At 35.1% G+C, this 14,230-nt stretch overlaps 1 long non-coding RNA gene across 1 annotated transcript in view; it reads right to left on the reverse strand.

The window, feature by feature from the left end:
- LOC121370611 overlaps window positions 1-13,544 on the reverse strand; it is a 77,111-nt gene extending 63,567 nt beyond the window's left edge. Inside the window, exon 1 of the long non-coding RNA XR_005957706.1 lies at window positions 12,690-13,544. This is a non-coding gene — a long non-coding RNA (uncharacterized LOC121370611). The remainder of the gene's footprint in view (window positions 1-12,689) is intronic.
- Window positions 13,545-14,230: the final 686 nt, after the last annotated feature.

Here is a 14,230-nt window from a genome sequence, read left to right on the forward strand (position 1 = left end):
TGTGACCTATGATGTACCTAAAACCATTGATATATATGATGTAAACAACAAAATATCATATATGACCCCCCATTGTACTACAAGTGGACATATTGTGGATAAGAATGTAACAAATATGACCCCGAATTGTAGCACAAGTGAACATGTTGAGACCAATGATGTACTTGCACCCAAATCCACCTATATATATAATGTAAATAGACAAATAAATTGTGAGACCCATCACGGTAATACAAGTGGATATACACAGCCCAGTACTGTGATCAGTGATGTACATCTCCTTAAAGCAAAGCATACATATGTTGTAAATAGCCATGTAACCCCCCACTGTTTTGCTATTGAACCTACCAGTGATACCCATGCACCTAACAGTTATTTTGTAAACAGCCAGGCTTCATCTTACACTGTATATAATTCCCAAACCACTGATAACATAGACTTTACCAATATGAAACACAACTGTATTTACTTAAAAATACTCAGTTTAAATGTCTGTGGCCTAAGAAACAAATTGGTTATACCTGACTTTCTAAATTTTGTCTCACAATATGATATTCTATGCTTTACTGAAAGTAAAACTAATGAAAGTGATTGTTTATCACAGTTAATCCCAGGTTACACTCTACATTTCAATAATAGAAAAGGTAAAAGATCATCTGGTGGTATTGTTATTGGTGTAAGAAATGAACTGACCAACCTAGTTAAAATAAATGTAAAAAATAACTCACAGTATATTTCATGGTTTAGTATTTTAGACAAAGAGTGTATAGGTAATAGCGTAGCTGCTGGTGTTGTGTATATTCCCCCAATTGGCTCACCATACTTAAAAGTTGATACTTTTGATATTATTGAAAATGAAATTTCCCAAATGACAGAACCAGGTAAACCTCTGCTCCTAATAGGTGATTTTAATGCAAGAACTAGATGTTTGCCCGATTACACTACACTTGATGATCATAATACTATATATATTGATAATGTTGACATGGAAACCTTTTTAAATGATATAGCAAAGCTTGATACTTTAAATGTACCCAGGGACAGAGCAAGCCAGGATACGGGTAAGGTTAACAGCCATGGTTTCAAACTTCTTGATTTGTGCAAACATAATAATATATATATCCTCAATGGTAGATGCGGAAAAGATAAAAATATAGGCGCAGTCACCAGTAAAGATTGTAGTTTGATTGATTATGTTATTGGTACTCACCACATGTTTAAATCTGTCATTGACTTTGAAGTGTGTAATTTTGACCCACTCTTTTCAGATATCCACTGTGCAGTTGTACTTACCTGTAAGATTCAGACAGACCGTGACATACAAACTAAACATAACCAATGTGTAAATGACGAGTTGGAGTCAATTAATATCCGTAAATGGAACGCCAATAACAGTGAAGAATTTATTAGCAATATCAATACAAACTTACTTCAATCACTATCGGTAATTCTCGATGATGAATCTATCAGTATCCCAACACGTGTAAACCAAACAGTCGACACGCTGAACAAGCTATTTTTAGACTCAGCAAACTTAACATTCGGCCACGTGCCGACACGTAAACATAGATCTGGCACGTCTCCAGATAATAAGCGACCCTGGTTTCCAGATAATAAGCGACCCTGGTTTCCAGATAATAAGCGACCCTGGTTCAGTAAACGGTGTAAGCTTCTACGAACAAAATATTTTGAGGCAAAAAAATGTTTCTCGAAACATAAAACTATAGCAAATAAAATGAATTTAACAAACGCAAGTAAATGTTATAAGAAATATATATTTAAATCTTATTCTCATTACAAATTTAAAACAGAGCAGAACATGAGGCTATTAAAAACAAATGACCCCAAAGAATTCTATAAAATATTTAAAGAGACAAAAAGCAGGACAGAAAGTGTACCACCGGTTGAAGATTTCTTTAATTATTTCAGCGAATTAAATAAGGACCTATCGGCCTATACAGTGCCCGACATAAATATTGATGATCTCGTAGACCAAGTAAGCAACGATGATATCATAAATGGAAGATTCAGCGAGGACGAAATACTCAAATCAATAAAACAACTAAAAAACAATAAAGCAGCAGGTGTAGATAAAATAATTAACGAATATATTAAATCGACAGCCCACTTATTGCTCCCATTCTATGTTAAACTCTTTAATATACTTTTAGACCATAGTGTGTATCCAGAAGAATGGCTGACTGGAATAATTATACCAATCTTTAAAAATAAAGGTAGTAATTCATCCCCTGAAAACTATCGACCAATTACATTACTATGTTGCTGTTCAAAGTTATTTACAACAGTATTAAATAACCGGTTAACTACTTTTATTGAAGAAAACGATGTTATGAGCGAAGCCCAGACTGCTTTCCGCAGAGGTTATTCGACTATAGATCACTTATTTACACTTCATTCACTAATTGATATCTTGAAAAACAGGAAAAAGAAACTATATTGCGCATTTGTGGATTTTGAAAAAGCTTTCGATATGATCCCAAGAGCACATCTATGGCACAAATTACTAGAAAATAACATAAATGGTAAATTCTTTAGAATCATATATCAAATGTATCATTAATATTTGTAAATAACAAGAAATCACCATTATTCGCATGCCATAATGGTGTACGTCAAGGTGACAATTTAGCCCCGATTTTATTTTCCCTGTATCTAAATGATCTAGAAAACTATTTACTTAATCACGGTTGCGAAGGTGTTTCTTCCATCGCAGATAATAAAAATAACACACTAGACATTGGAATACATCTTATTTGCTTATTGTACGCTGACGATACTGCTTTACTAGCAACAAGTGCGGTCAATTTACAACACACGTTAAATATATTCGATCAATATTGTAATATATGGAAACTTAAAATAAATACTACAAAAACAAAAGTCTTAATTTTTAATGGAAATTCTAAAGATTATAAATATACTTTTAAGATTGGAAAAACTACTCTCGAAAATGTCAAAGAATACAAATATTTAGGTGCCATTTTTACTAATCTAAATAAATTCAAAAATACTAAGATTAGACTTAAACAACAGGTGACAAAGGCTATGTATTTCGTTCTGGCAAAAGCAAAAGATCGTCATCTATCAATAGAATGTAAACTCAAAATGTTTGACTCGATGGTTCTGCCAATATTATTATATGGATGTGAAATATGGGGATTCGAAAACAACGACATCTATAACTCTGTTCAAATCAATTTTATTAGACATATTCTCCCTGTGAAAAAAGCTACCTCAATTTGCATGTTATATGGTGAACTTGGTAGAATGCCAGTCGAGTTGTCTATCCACAAACGATTAATTTGTTATTGGGCACGAGTTATCTCGGGGAAACAATCTAAACTATCTCTATTATTATACAAATCAATGATGAGAGACCATATTAGCAATGGAACTAACTATAACTGGATTACTGCTGTTAAAAATATTTTAGATTATCTAGGAATGAGTAATATATGGCTATCACAAACCTTTCTATCGGTAAAATGGCTATCACAACAAATTAGCATACGACAAAACGACCAGTATTTACAAACATGGAAAAATAATATTTCAGAATCATCGAGAGGTAAAACCTACGAATATTTCAAAGACCAACTAAATTTTGAAAATTATCTTAATATTATTCCTGAAAAATTATGGACTGTTATGATAAAATTTAGGACTTCTAACCATTATTTACCTGTTGAGACTGGACGTTGGAATACAGTTCTATTAGAAGATAGACTTTGTACTATTTGTGATGAAAACGACATAGGAGACGAATTTCATTATTTATTTGTATGTAGTTTTTTCAATAATACCCGGAAAGAATGTTTACGTCCATATTATTATATACGACCAAACATATATAAATTTAGAGAACTTATGAGCAGTAAAAGAATAAGCACACTAAAAAAATTAGCCAAATTCATGAATATAATTTTTCAAGTATTTAAACGCCCATAACAACAATACCCAACAACAACCACAATTACCATACATTAACCAGTTAATGAAACTATAGGTCAACATAGAACTACACTTGATATATTTTAAATCATATTACATTATTTTATGTCTTATTGTTATTTTATGAAAATTTTATTTTTATTATTATTATTATTATTTATTTATTTTATTTATACCTATATATTGTAATACCAATAATTATAAAGTACACAGTTGTAACTGAAATTTTCTGAATAATTATAATTTTAAAATATACCTCTACTTTGTTACATCGCAGAATGCATCTATATGGTTAATACACATATCTCTATAATGTAATATCATGTATTTATATTATTAATACACATATCTTTATAATGTAATGTCATGTATTTGTATTTGTATTCATATATGTACCAAGCAATGTATCCTCCTGTTAACCATCTTGTCAAAATCAGAATATGTATGTTCCTCTTACGCCGTTGCATAACGGCCTGAGTGTAATAAAGTTCTGTTCTGTTCTGTTCAAGACTGTATCCTTGAAACACTATTATTCTTGAGACTACCACTATTTGTTAGCAAAAGTATGTAATTAATATTTACTTAAATGTTTTTTTTTCGGGGGGGGGGGGGGGGGCGTCTTCAGCCTACAACTATCAAAAACCTATTAGAATAATTGTGTGTTTCTGTATTGATAAGATACGGCCGATCAGTTTAAAAAATATACAAAAAATATACAAAATGACAAAAAAATATACAATATGACAGTTTAAAAAATATACAAAATTAAGACACACAGTAAAAAGTTGTAATCCTACTTTTACTTTTACGCAAGCGCTGCAAAACTCTACGTTAAATGTTCCAAATATTTTCAGAAAACGAGGACGCCTTATAAAAACGTGATGCCATTCTAATGTTTTCAGTACATACATTATACAGTAAATCAAACAAATTATGTTACTATTCAAGAAATAAATCATACGAACTGCGTCATTATTCAAAAGAGTTAAATCTTTCCTTTTAACAAAAAAGCTATTTTAATGCAGGATTTTCAATATTTTTTTTAAAAATAAAATTTAAATAGCCTTTATTTGAAATGAAACATATTATGTAATGTAATTTTCCGATATTTGACTACAACTTGGTAATACATTTTTGGTATGATTTTAACTTTTCTTTATGATAAAGTTATCCTCTTAAACAGAAAGGGGCGGGACGTAGCCCAATGGTAAAGCATTCGCTTGATGCGTGGTCGGTCTAAGATCGATCCCCGTCGGTGGACCCATTGGGCTATTTCTCGTTCCAAACAGTGCTCCATAACTGGTGTAACAAAGGCCGTGGTATGTACTATCTTGTCTGTGGGATATAAAAAATCCCATGCTGCTAATCGAAAAGAGTAGCCCATGAAGTGGCGACAGCGGGTTTCCTCTCTCAATATCTGTCTGACGCCATATAACCGTATATAAAATGTGTTGAGAGCGTCGTTAAATAAAACATTTCTTTCCTTCTTAAGGTTAGTAGTCTGAAGTTTCTAACTGCGTTTAGCATTTGGAAAAATAACATTTCCGCGCATGCGCGGTTCGATATTTTCAATTAAAAAAGTGAATAGATTGTGAACTATCAATTTTCTAATGAGTTGATTGTTAATTAAAAGAATTTATACAATTATTTACAGTTGTTGCGAACAGAATGAATGAATGAATGAATGTTTAACGACACCCCAGCACAAAAATACACATCGGCTATCAGTGTTTCTGCCATAAAGAAAATTTTGGGTATGGCACTATGGAACTGAATGCAACCACAGTCAACAGGGGATATGGGGGACCTCCCCCGGAAAGAAAATTTGTTAAGTTTAGGGTTAGGGTTAAGAAAATCATACAGTAATGATGAGAGTAATTAATTTTGTCAAAAAGTTAGTGTTAGTGTTTTTTGGGCGTGCGTGCGTGTGTATGTGCATGGGCGGATCCAAGGGGGGGGGGGGGACCAGGGGGACGCGTCCCCCCAAAAAATTGTTCAAGTGCCCTCAAAATGTCCAAGTGCCCTTTTTGTTTGTAGAATTTTTTTTTTTTTAAGTAAACAATAATTATATTGTAGATAAATGAAATCAAGATTTTCGTGTACATGCGCAAGCTTGCAGATATGTGTCTGTGTTATTGAGTCTCAATGGGGCCCCATTGAGGTTCTAACGCGAGTGACGCCAATTTACTTCATTATTGCTAGTATATTATGACGTAGAACTGTAGGAATTCATATTAATTGTAAATATCAAAAGTTGTAGTAAGGTGCCCTTTTGACGAGTCAATGTGCCCTTCTTTTTTGGTCCCCCCCCCTAAAAATATTTCCTGGATCCGCCCATGATGTGTGTGATAATGGGGTGTCAATGAAAATCATAAAGCTACACATTAGTGGTTAAAGGGACATTCCTGAGTTTGCTGCTATGTTTAAGATGTTATCGACTAACGGAGACATTTTAACGATTGTAATTACATATCAAATATATTTTTCTGCATAAAATATTAATGGCTGTATATTAAACGTATTTCTGGTCGTTCTAATATTTGTACTAGGTTAAATTTCATTTTATTTCCTAAAAAAGATTTTTTCGTACATACGAAATTATTTGAAGACAAACTCCAGTTTGGGCTTCTTATAAATATCGAGAGGACCAGAAACACATTGAATATACAGACACTGATATTCTAAACAAGAAAATATATTTAATATGTAAGTTTAATCGTAGAAATATTTTATTAGTCGGAAAAATCTTACAATGCAGCAAACTCGGGAATGTCCCTTTAAACTTTTAATTTTTGTTCGTTTTGGTTTGTTTTTTGTTATTGCTGTTGTTGTTTTTGTTGGTGGTGTTGTTGATTTTGCTAAACGAAAAAGTGAGGGGGGGGGGGGGGGCACTGATATAGATTGTCCCCCGGCGTTGAAAAGTGAGGGGACGCGTCTCCCACCGATCGACGCCCATGAGGGAGAGGGTCCTTCTTTAAAATAAATGAATGCGTTAAATATGTATGGCCGATGCTGGCACGGCACAAGACTACTTCATCCTTCCTGCATCGCCTGTAGGATGACTGCCACTCTCCCAGGACTGCCTTGACAGAATGAAGCTCGTTCGCAACAGCACCGTCCGAATCGTCTTGCCAAGTCGAAAAGATATATGGGTTAATATGAAATTTAAAAACACTGTAGGTGACACCAACATGGACACGGCGCAAGTTCAAAGCAGACTTGGCAGCAACATCTGCCTTTTCGTTACCCTTAATGCCAACATGGCTGGGTACCCAACAAAATATAACATCTTTATTGGCAATTGATAAAAATACACACTTTCGTATCACCATCCCAACTAAGGGATGCTCCAGTGTCATGTACTGTAGTAGAGCTTGAAGACACGAAAGTGAGTCTGTAAAAAATAATATACTTGGATGCACATGAATCCTTAATCTGTTCCAGGGCTTTAATAATTGCCCAAATTTCAGCAGTAAATATATTGATGCTGAATCGGGCAACCTCATGGACATTATTGCGTCTGATGGAAAAACTGTAGCACAAGCCACATAATTCCCATCCCGTGATCCGTCTGTGTAAACATGAATGTAATCACAGTAGGGTAGACCGGGGCTGGTTGTCACACTTTTTATGTCGTTACATTTTTACAATTTATAAAATCTTATTGTCAACTGATTTTCTTGTAAAGTTGAAGTCGTTTATATCAGCCATATAGTGTAAAGGTAAATTTCGCCCAGCTTCATTTAAATATATGATTCGAGCTATTGAAAATATTAAAATTATTGAGACAACCTGCCCCGTTACGGGGTTGCTTGTCACAGGTCCTGAGGTTGGTTGTCACTATATGTTTAATGTATGAAAATACAGTAAAACACAAAAAGTTGAAGTTCTTGTAATTGGATATCACAACTCAGTGTTGTCCAATTTAAGACTTTTATTAATTTAAAAACAAAAAATATTTACAACAAAGTAATTATTTAATATGCCATACTTTAAACAATAACGATATATATGTACTTGAATTTTCAAAAGTATATGTATGTATGTATTTATAAATGTATGAATATCTATATATTGTATACATATCGGATTTGACGGGCACAGGGAATAAGCATCTGGGTTTTTTGGCCTCACATTGTCTTTCGTGCCGTTGCCGGGACTCGAGAACATATGGCACCCAATCGCTCACATTTCCTTGACTACCACGATTACCGCTTTGTCACCGAGACATTATAAAAAGAATGTTATCCGAGGATATAGCCTACATGGAGCCTACATACGTGTATATACAATTATTTTTGGCCTCATATGTATGTATGGATGGATGGATAGATGAATGTATGTATGTATGAATATGTAAAATTTTAAACTTTGTTTTGTTTAGCGACACAACTAGATCACATTGATTTATTAATAATCGGCTATTGGATGTCAAACATTTGGTAATTCTGACTTAGTCTTAGGGAGGAAACCCGCTACATGTTTCCATTAGTAGCTAGGGATCTTTCATATGCACCATCCCATAGACAGGATAGTACATACCACAACAATTGATATACCATCCTTGGTACGTATGTATGTATGTATGAATTTACGTATGTATGCATGCATGCACGTATGTACGTATGCATTCACATATGTATCGCATGCATGCAGGTATGTAAATTGCAATTCACCATGCTTTTGCGTTACCGGGGTTGGTTGTCACGTGTTATTGCATGTGACAACCAACCCCCGACACCGTGTGACAACCTGCCCCCTCACGACCCATTCACAATAATTACTGTCTGTCAGACCAGTGTACTAGTCTATTGCTTATAAGTTTACACCATAAGAAGCAGACTTTCATATCTGTTTACCACTGTACTAATCTCAAACAAAATGTACAATTGGTAAAAACTAGAATATAATGACATTAATTTTTTTTTAAAACATACAGAGCGAAACAAAATGTCAACTTTTGAAATCTCATAAAAATGCCGTGAATTCTTTGTAATTTAAATATGGCGGAATATAAACATTTCAGCCACATACTTGTCTTAGTCCAGTACGCTTACGCCGTTTAATGGAAGAGATATGGCCATTGTGACAACCAACCCGTGTTACAACCAACTCCGGTCTCCCCTACCGCTCTTGGATTTCCATGAAATGTTGTTTATAAATAACTGCATCTGTGCGATCTTTTTTAGGATGCACAAGATCGAATACAATTTTTGGTGGTTTGATACACCAAGATGGCAAAATAAAATATGAAGGCGTTTCCAAAATGTCTGTTAAATCGATGTTGGAAACTGATAAAAACTGCTTAATGCGAAGACCAAATGTTCGAATCGCATTCGGTTTCGCATTAAATAACTTCATATATTTGTTATGAAACACCGCATTGTGTGCGGGATGTTTTGGCATTGATTTAATTTTTGTAGCATACTGCAGAGAAAGCTTTGCACGTTTAGCACTCAAATTAGGTTCTTGTGCATCGACGTACAAGCTCTCCACAGGAGATGTTTTGAAAGCACCAAGACAAAGCCTAAGTCCCTGGTTGTGTATAGGATCTAGCATTTGCAAGTAAGACTTACGTGCTGACCCATACACAATACACCCATAATCAAGTTTAGACCGAACTAAAGATCTATAAAGTCGGAGCATAACCTTTCGAACTGCTCCCCATTCAGTCTTGCCAATAACCTTTAAAATATTGAGGGCCTTTAAGCCCTTCTTTTTCACATACTGTAAATGAGGAACAAAAGATAGCCTCCTGTCAAAAATAACCCCTAGAAATTTGGTCTCCTCCACAACTGGAACTGGAGTTTTGTCCAGAAACAGCTGAGGATCTAAATGTTGACCTTGTTTCTGGCAGATATGCATACAAACGGTTTTTGACGTTGAGAATCGAAATCCATTGTCAGTTGCCCATTGTTGAAGTTTATTCAAACAAAGCTGCAACTGACGTTCAATGATACTCATATTGGGCGACCTGTAGCAAATCCGAAAATCGTCGACATATAACGAGTTATCAACACTGAGTGATGCTGTTAATTTTCACGGAAAATAAAGTTACTGACAGGATGCTACCTTGAGGCACACTCATCTCTTGGGAGTGAGAATCGGATAACGTAGATCCCACTCGTACCTTGAAAGACCTACTAGTATTCTGTAAGAAATTTGAGATAAAGTCAGGCATACGGCCTTTTAGGCCCATGCCATGGAGGTCTTTCAAAATCCCATACTTCCACGTGGTATCATAAGCTTTCTGGAGGTAAAAAAAAGACCGATACCAAATGCTGGTTATGGATAAAAGCATCCCTACAAAACGTTTCAAATCTAACAAGATGATCGACCGTGCTACGTCTAGGCCTGAACCCACATTGCACGTTAGTAAGCAATTTGTGGGACTCAAGATACCAGAACAAGTCTACGGTTGATCATTCTTTCTATGGCTTTACAAATGCAACTTGTCAAAGCAATAGGGCGATAACTGGTAGGATTTGTTGGATCCTTACCAGGCTTACGAATAGGCATAACAATGGCTTTTCTCCAATCAGAAGGAAAGTCACCCGAAATCCAGATTTTGTTAAAGATATTTAATTTAATAGAACCACTAAGGATGATTCAGGTAAGTGTTTTAAGAGTTGATAATGTATTTCATCTAGTCCTACTGAAGTATCATGGGTCCTGCAACTCCTCCAAAGAGAAGTGCCTTTTGTTATTTGTCTACTATTCACAAGTCGAGTCACAAAAATGTAGCATACCTTTTGCAGATCGAATATATAATAACTGAAAACAAATTCTAATGATGGGGGGGGGGGGGGGGGGGGGGGGGGGGGGGGGGGGGGGACTTAAAAGTCATAACCATTAAATGATTTGGCCTTGTTGATCTGGCACGTATGAGGTCATGTGACACACACCGAATGTTAAACGTCTTTCATTTTAAGTCAATTTCTACGAGTCAAGTCGGTAATGTTAAGGAATAAACAAAAACAAAACGACTCTTAGTCGGTTCCACAGGGAACGCCGTTTTCATACTATGAAATTTACTACATGTTATTTATTTTTGAGCCAATTGTTTTGTAAATTGGACACAAAAATAGTATTTATTTTTTATTTCCAAAACGCTTTTACTTGTCTTCTTACTTTTGTAGAATGATGGGACAGACTATAGTAAACGTAATGGTTTTAGGGGTTTGTAAAGTTTTGTATTTAGTTACTTACTTGTCTGAACTTTATTGTTAATGGAAATCTTCACTAACTGTGAAGAAAAACCTCACAAATGAACGACACGCAGACGACAACAAATCGGAAGTTAATTGCGCGAACCAAGCACCATGCAGTTAGGGACGTTGAAAACATTCCAGCAAAACATTTATTTTAAGAAAAGGGCCATTATGCAACTATGATGCTGCACAAGTCCCTTTGATTTTCAAATCATCTTCAAAAATAGGAAAAGCGAGGAAAACAGCATCTTATTAAAACGCATTGTCATTGGTGTTACTAATGGTCATTGGTGTTACTCAGTACCTGGTAACACCAATGACAGGTAACACCAATGACAAATAAGTGCATAATTAATTCATACTCACTAAAGAAACAGTTGAGAAAACTGAAAAAGTGCATGTTGTAGCAGACATACGATGTCTATAATAACATACAAAAAGTTTCTTAAAATTATTAACCATTACATAATTACGATCATAACACCAATGACAGTGAATAAACATACTTTTATATTTTGACAACACATTCATGACATTTAAAGAAAACTATTCACAACTGTTCATTTGTCTGCTGTTTTTGACAAATACGTTTGATGGCTGATATCTACCGGTGGAATGTTTCATCCAGAGTGCATACAGTAACACCAATGACATAAAACTCCAGAGACAAGCGTATATATATATATATATATATATATATATATATATATATATATATATATATATATATATATATATATATAATATTGCCCACCATCTTTTGAATACGGAACATATTTACAAGATTCCTTCTTTGGTGAGTAAGTCAGCCATCAGTACGTATTACATTAAAGGTATTCAGTGTTATGTCTTCTGTTATATGTTTTAACAGTGCATGCTATGTATAGTGTGCTAGGGACAGGTAACACCAATGACACGTTACACTAATCTCGAATAAAATATCTATCAAAGCTGATTACCAGAGAGAAAAAAATGCTATGACAGGATGATATTATTAATAAGGTATCGTTAAAGACAACAAATTTAGTTTTCTATATATAAATAAAAAAGAAATTGTGCAGGGACATAAAAGTGACACTTTCTGTAGAATGACCCATACCAGTCGTACCTGTCGTGGTGCACTAGCTCGAACGAGAAATAGCCCAATGGGCCCACCGACAGGGATCGATCCTACACTCGCAGCGCTTTACCACTGGCATGGGCTACGTCCCGCCCCATGTATGTCAAAATTACCAACTGTTTGACATCCAATAGCTGATAATAAATCAATCAATCAATGTGATCTAGTGGTGTCGTTAAACAAAACAACAATTTGACTTTCAGCGGACCTGATAATAAAATAAAAATAAATAAAAACACACACACACATATACCAAATCGAAAAAAACACAAAAAAACACAACCCCCCCCTCCCCCACAAAACGCACACTAAAAAGAAAGAAAAAAAGAAAGAAAGAGACAAAGAGACAAAGAAGAAAAACAAAGAAAACGGAGTGAAACACTTACCGTACCATATCTCTATCCATATATCAACTGAACGGCACAATAGTTACGAGTCGCCATTAGATTGTATACGATCCATACACATTTTAAATATAAGTGCACATTTAAAATAAATATGATTATAAATGTCAAACAACGATTATGTTCGCGCATCTTTGAAGTAAAACTATATTCGGAAAAATGTATGACGTATCAGCATTGTTGACGTCATCTCAAAGAAATGACGTTTTTAAGGTAACGTTTTCGGTAAGTTTCGTAACTTAACGGAAAATGTCGAAATACCATTGAAATGTGTATGTGGGTGATTTGGCAGGCATACGTGGAATAAGTCCTATTTGTTGTCTTTCAACTTGCAAAATAGAAAACATCCATAGATATACCTATATCAATTTATATAAGTTGTTTGTTTGTTGGGGTTTTTTTCTTCTTCAGCTCACAGGTTATAGCAAGTGAAAATGGAACTAACAGCTAGGATCAGATTCCCGACATGAAGGTCATTTTATTTCATTGTTACAAAATATCACGGGACGAATGCAGGGTTTTTCTAGAGCAGGTGTGGGGTCGGGTTGGGTGGGGTGGATTATTTTGTGTGCAATGTATTAAAAAAAAAAAAAAAAAAAAAAAAAAAAAAAAAAAAAAATGCACCTACAGTATAAAACATTCAAAGTATGCAGTCCAATGTATAATCTATATTCTTTACACTTCACAAGAAAAAAGAAAAAGAACCCTCAACATTTTGGTGAATGCCTCATTATACAACTTTAAGACTGCAGCTTTAAGTGAATGTTAAATTTTGTTTTGTTTAACGACACCACTAGAACACATTGATTAATTAATCATCGGCTATTGGATGTCAAACATTTGGGAATTCTGACATGTAGTCATCAGAGGAAACCCACTTTATCTTTCCTAATGCAGCGAGGGATCTTTTATATGCACTTTTTTCACAGACAGGGAAGCACATACCACAACCTTTGTCCAGTTGTGGTGCACTGGTTGGGACGAGAAAAAGCCCCCAATTACTTGAATGGATCCATCGGGGTGGTTCGATCCTGCGACACAAGCACCTCAAGCGAGTAATCGACCGACTAAGCTAGATCCCTGCCCCTTTAAGTGGATGTAAATTAATGCTGAAATCTTGGGGTTTATATGTATATAACGTTTGTTGTAGTCTGTCTCTCTGTCTCTCTCTCTGTCTCTCGCTCTGTCTCTCTCTCTCTCTCTCTCTCTCTCTCTCTCTCTCTCTCTCTCTCTCTCTCTCTCTCTCTCTCTCTTCTCTCTCTCTCTCTCTCTCTCTCTCTCTCTCTCTCTCTCTCTCTCTCTCTCTCTCTCTCTCTCTCTCTCTCTCTCTCTCTCTCTCTCTCTCTCTCTCTCTCTCTCTCTCTCTCTCTCTCTCTTTAACGACAGAGCACATTGACTATTGCATGGATGGCAAATATTTGGTATTTTTTTAAATATGAAATCTTAGATGAAACCCGCCACATGTTCCCATTAGCAGCAAGATATCTTTTATATGCACTTTCCCACAGACAGGACAGCACATA

Source organism: Gigantopelta aegis, chromosome 4 (assembly GCF_016097555.1).
Source record: "Gigantopelta aegis isolate Gae_Host chromosome 4, Gae_host_genome, whole genome shotgun sequence".
Taxonomy (NCBI): Eukaryota; Metazoa; Mollusca; class Gastropoda; order Neomphalida; family Peltospiridae; genus Gigantopelta; species Gigantopelta aegis.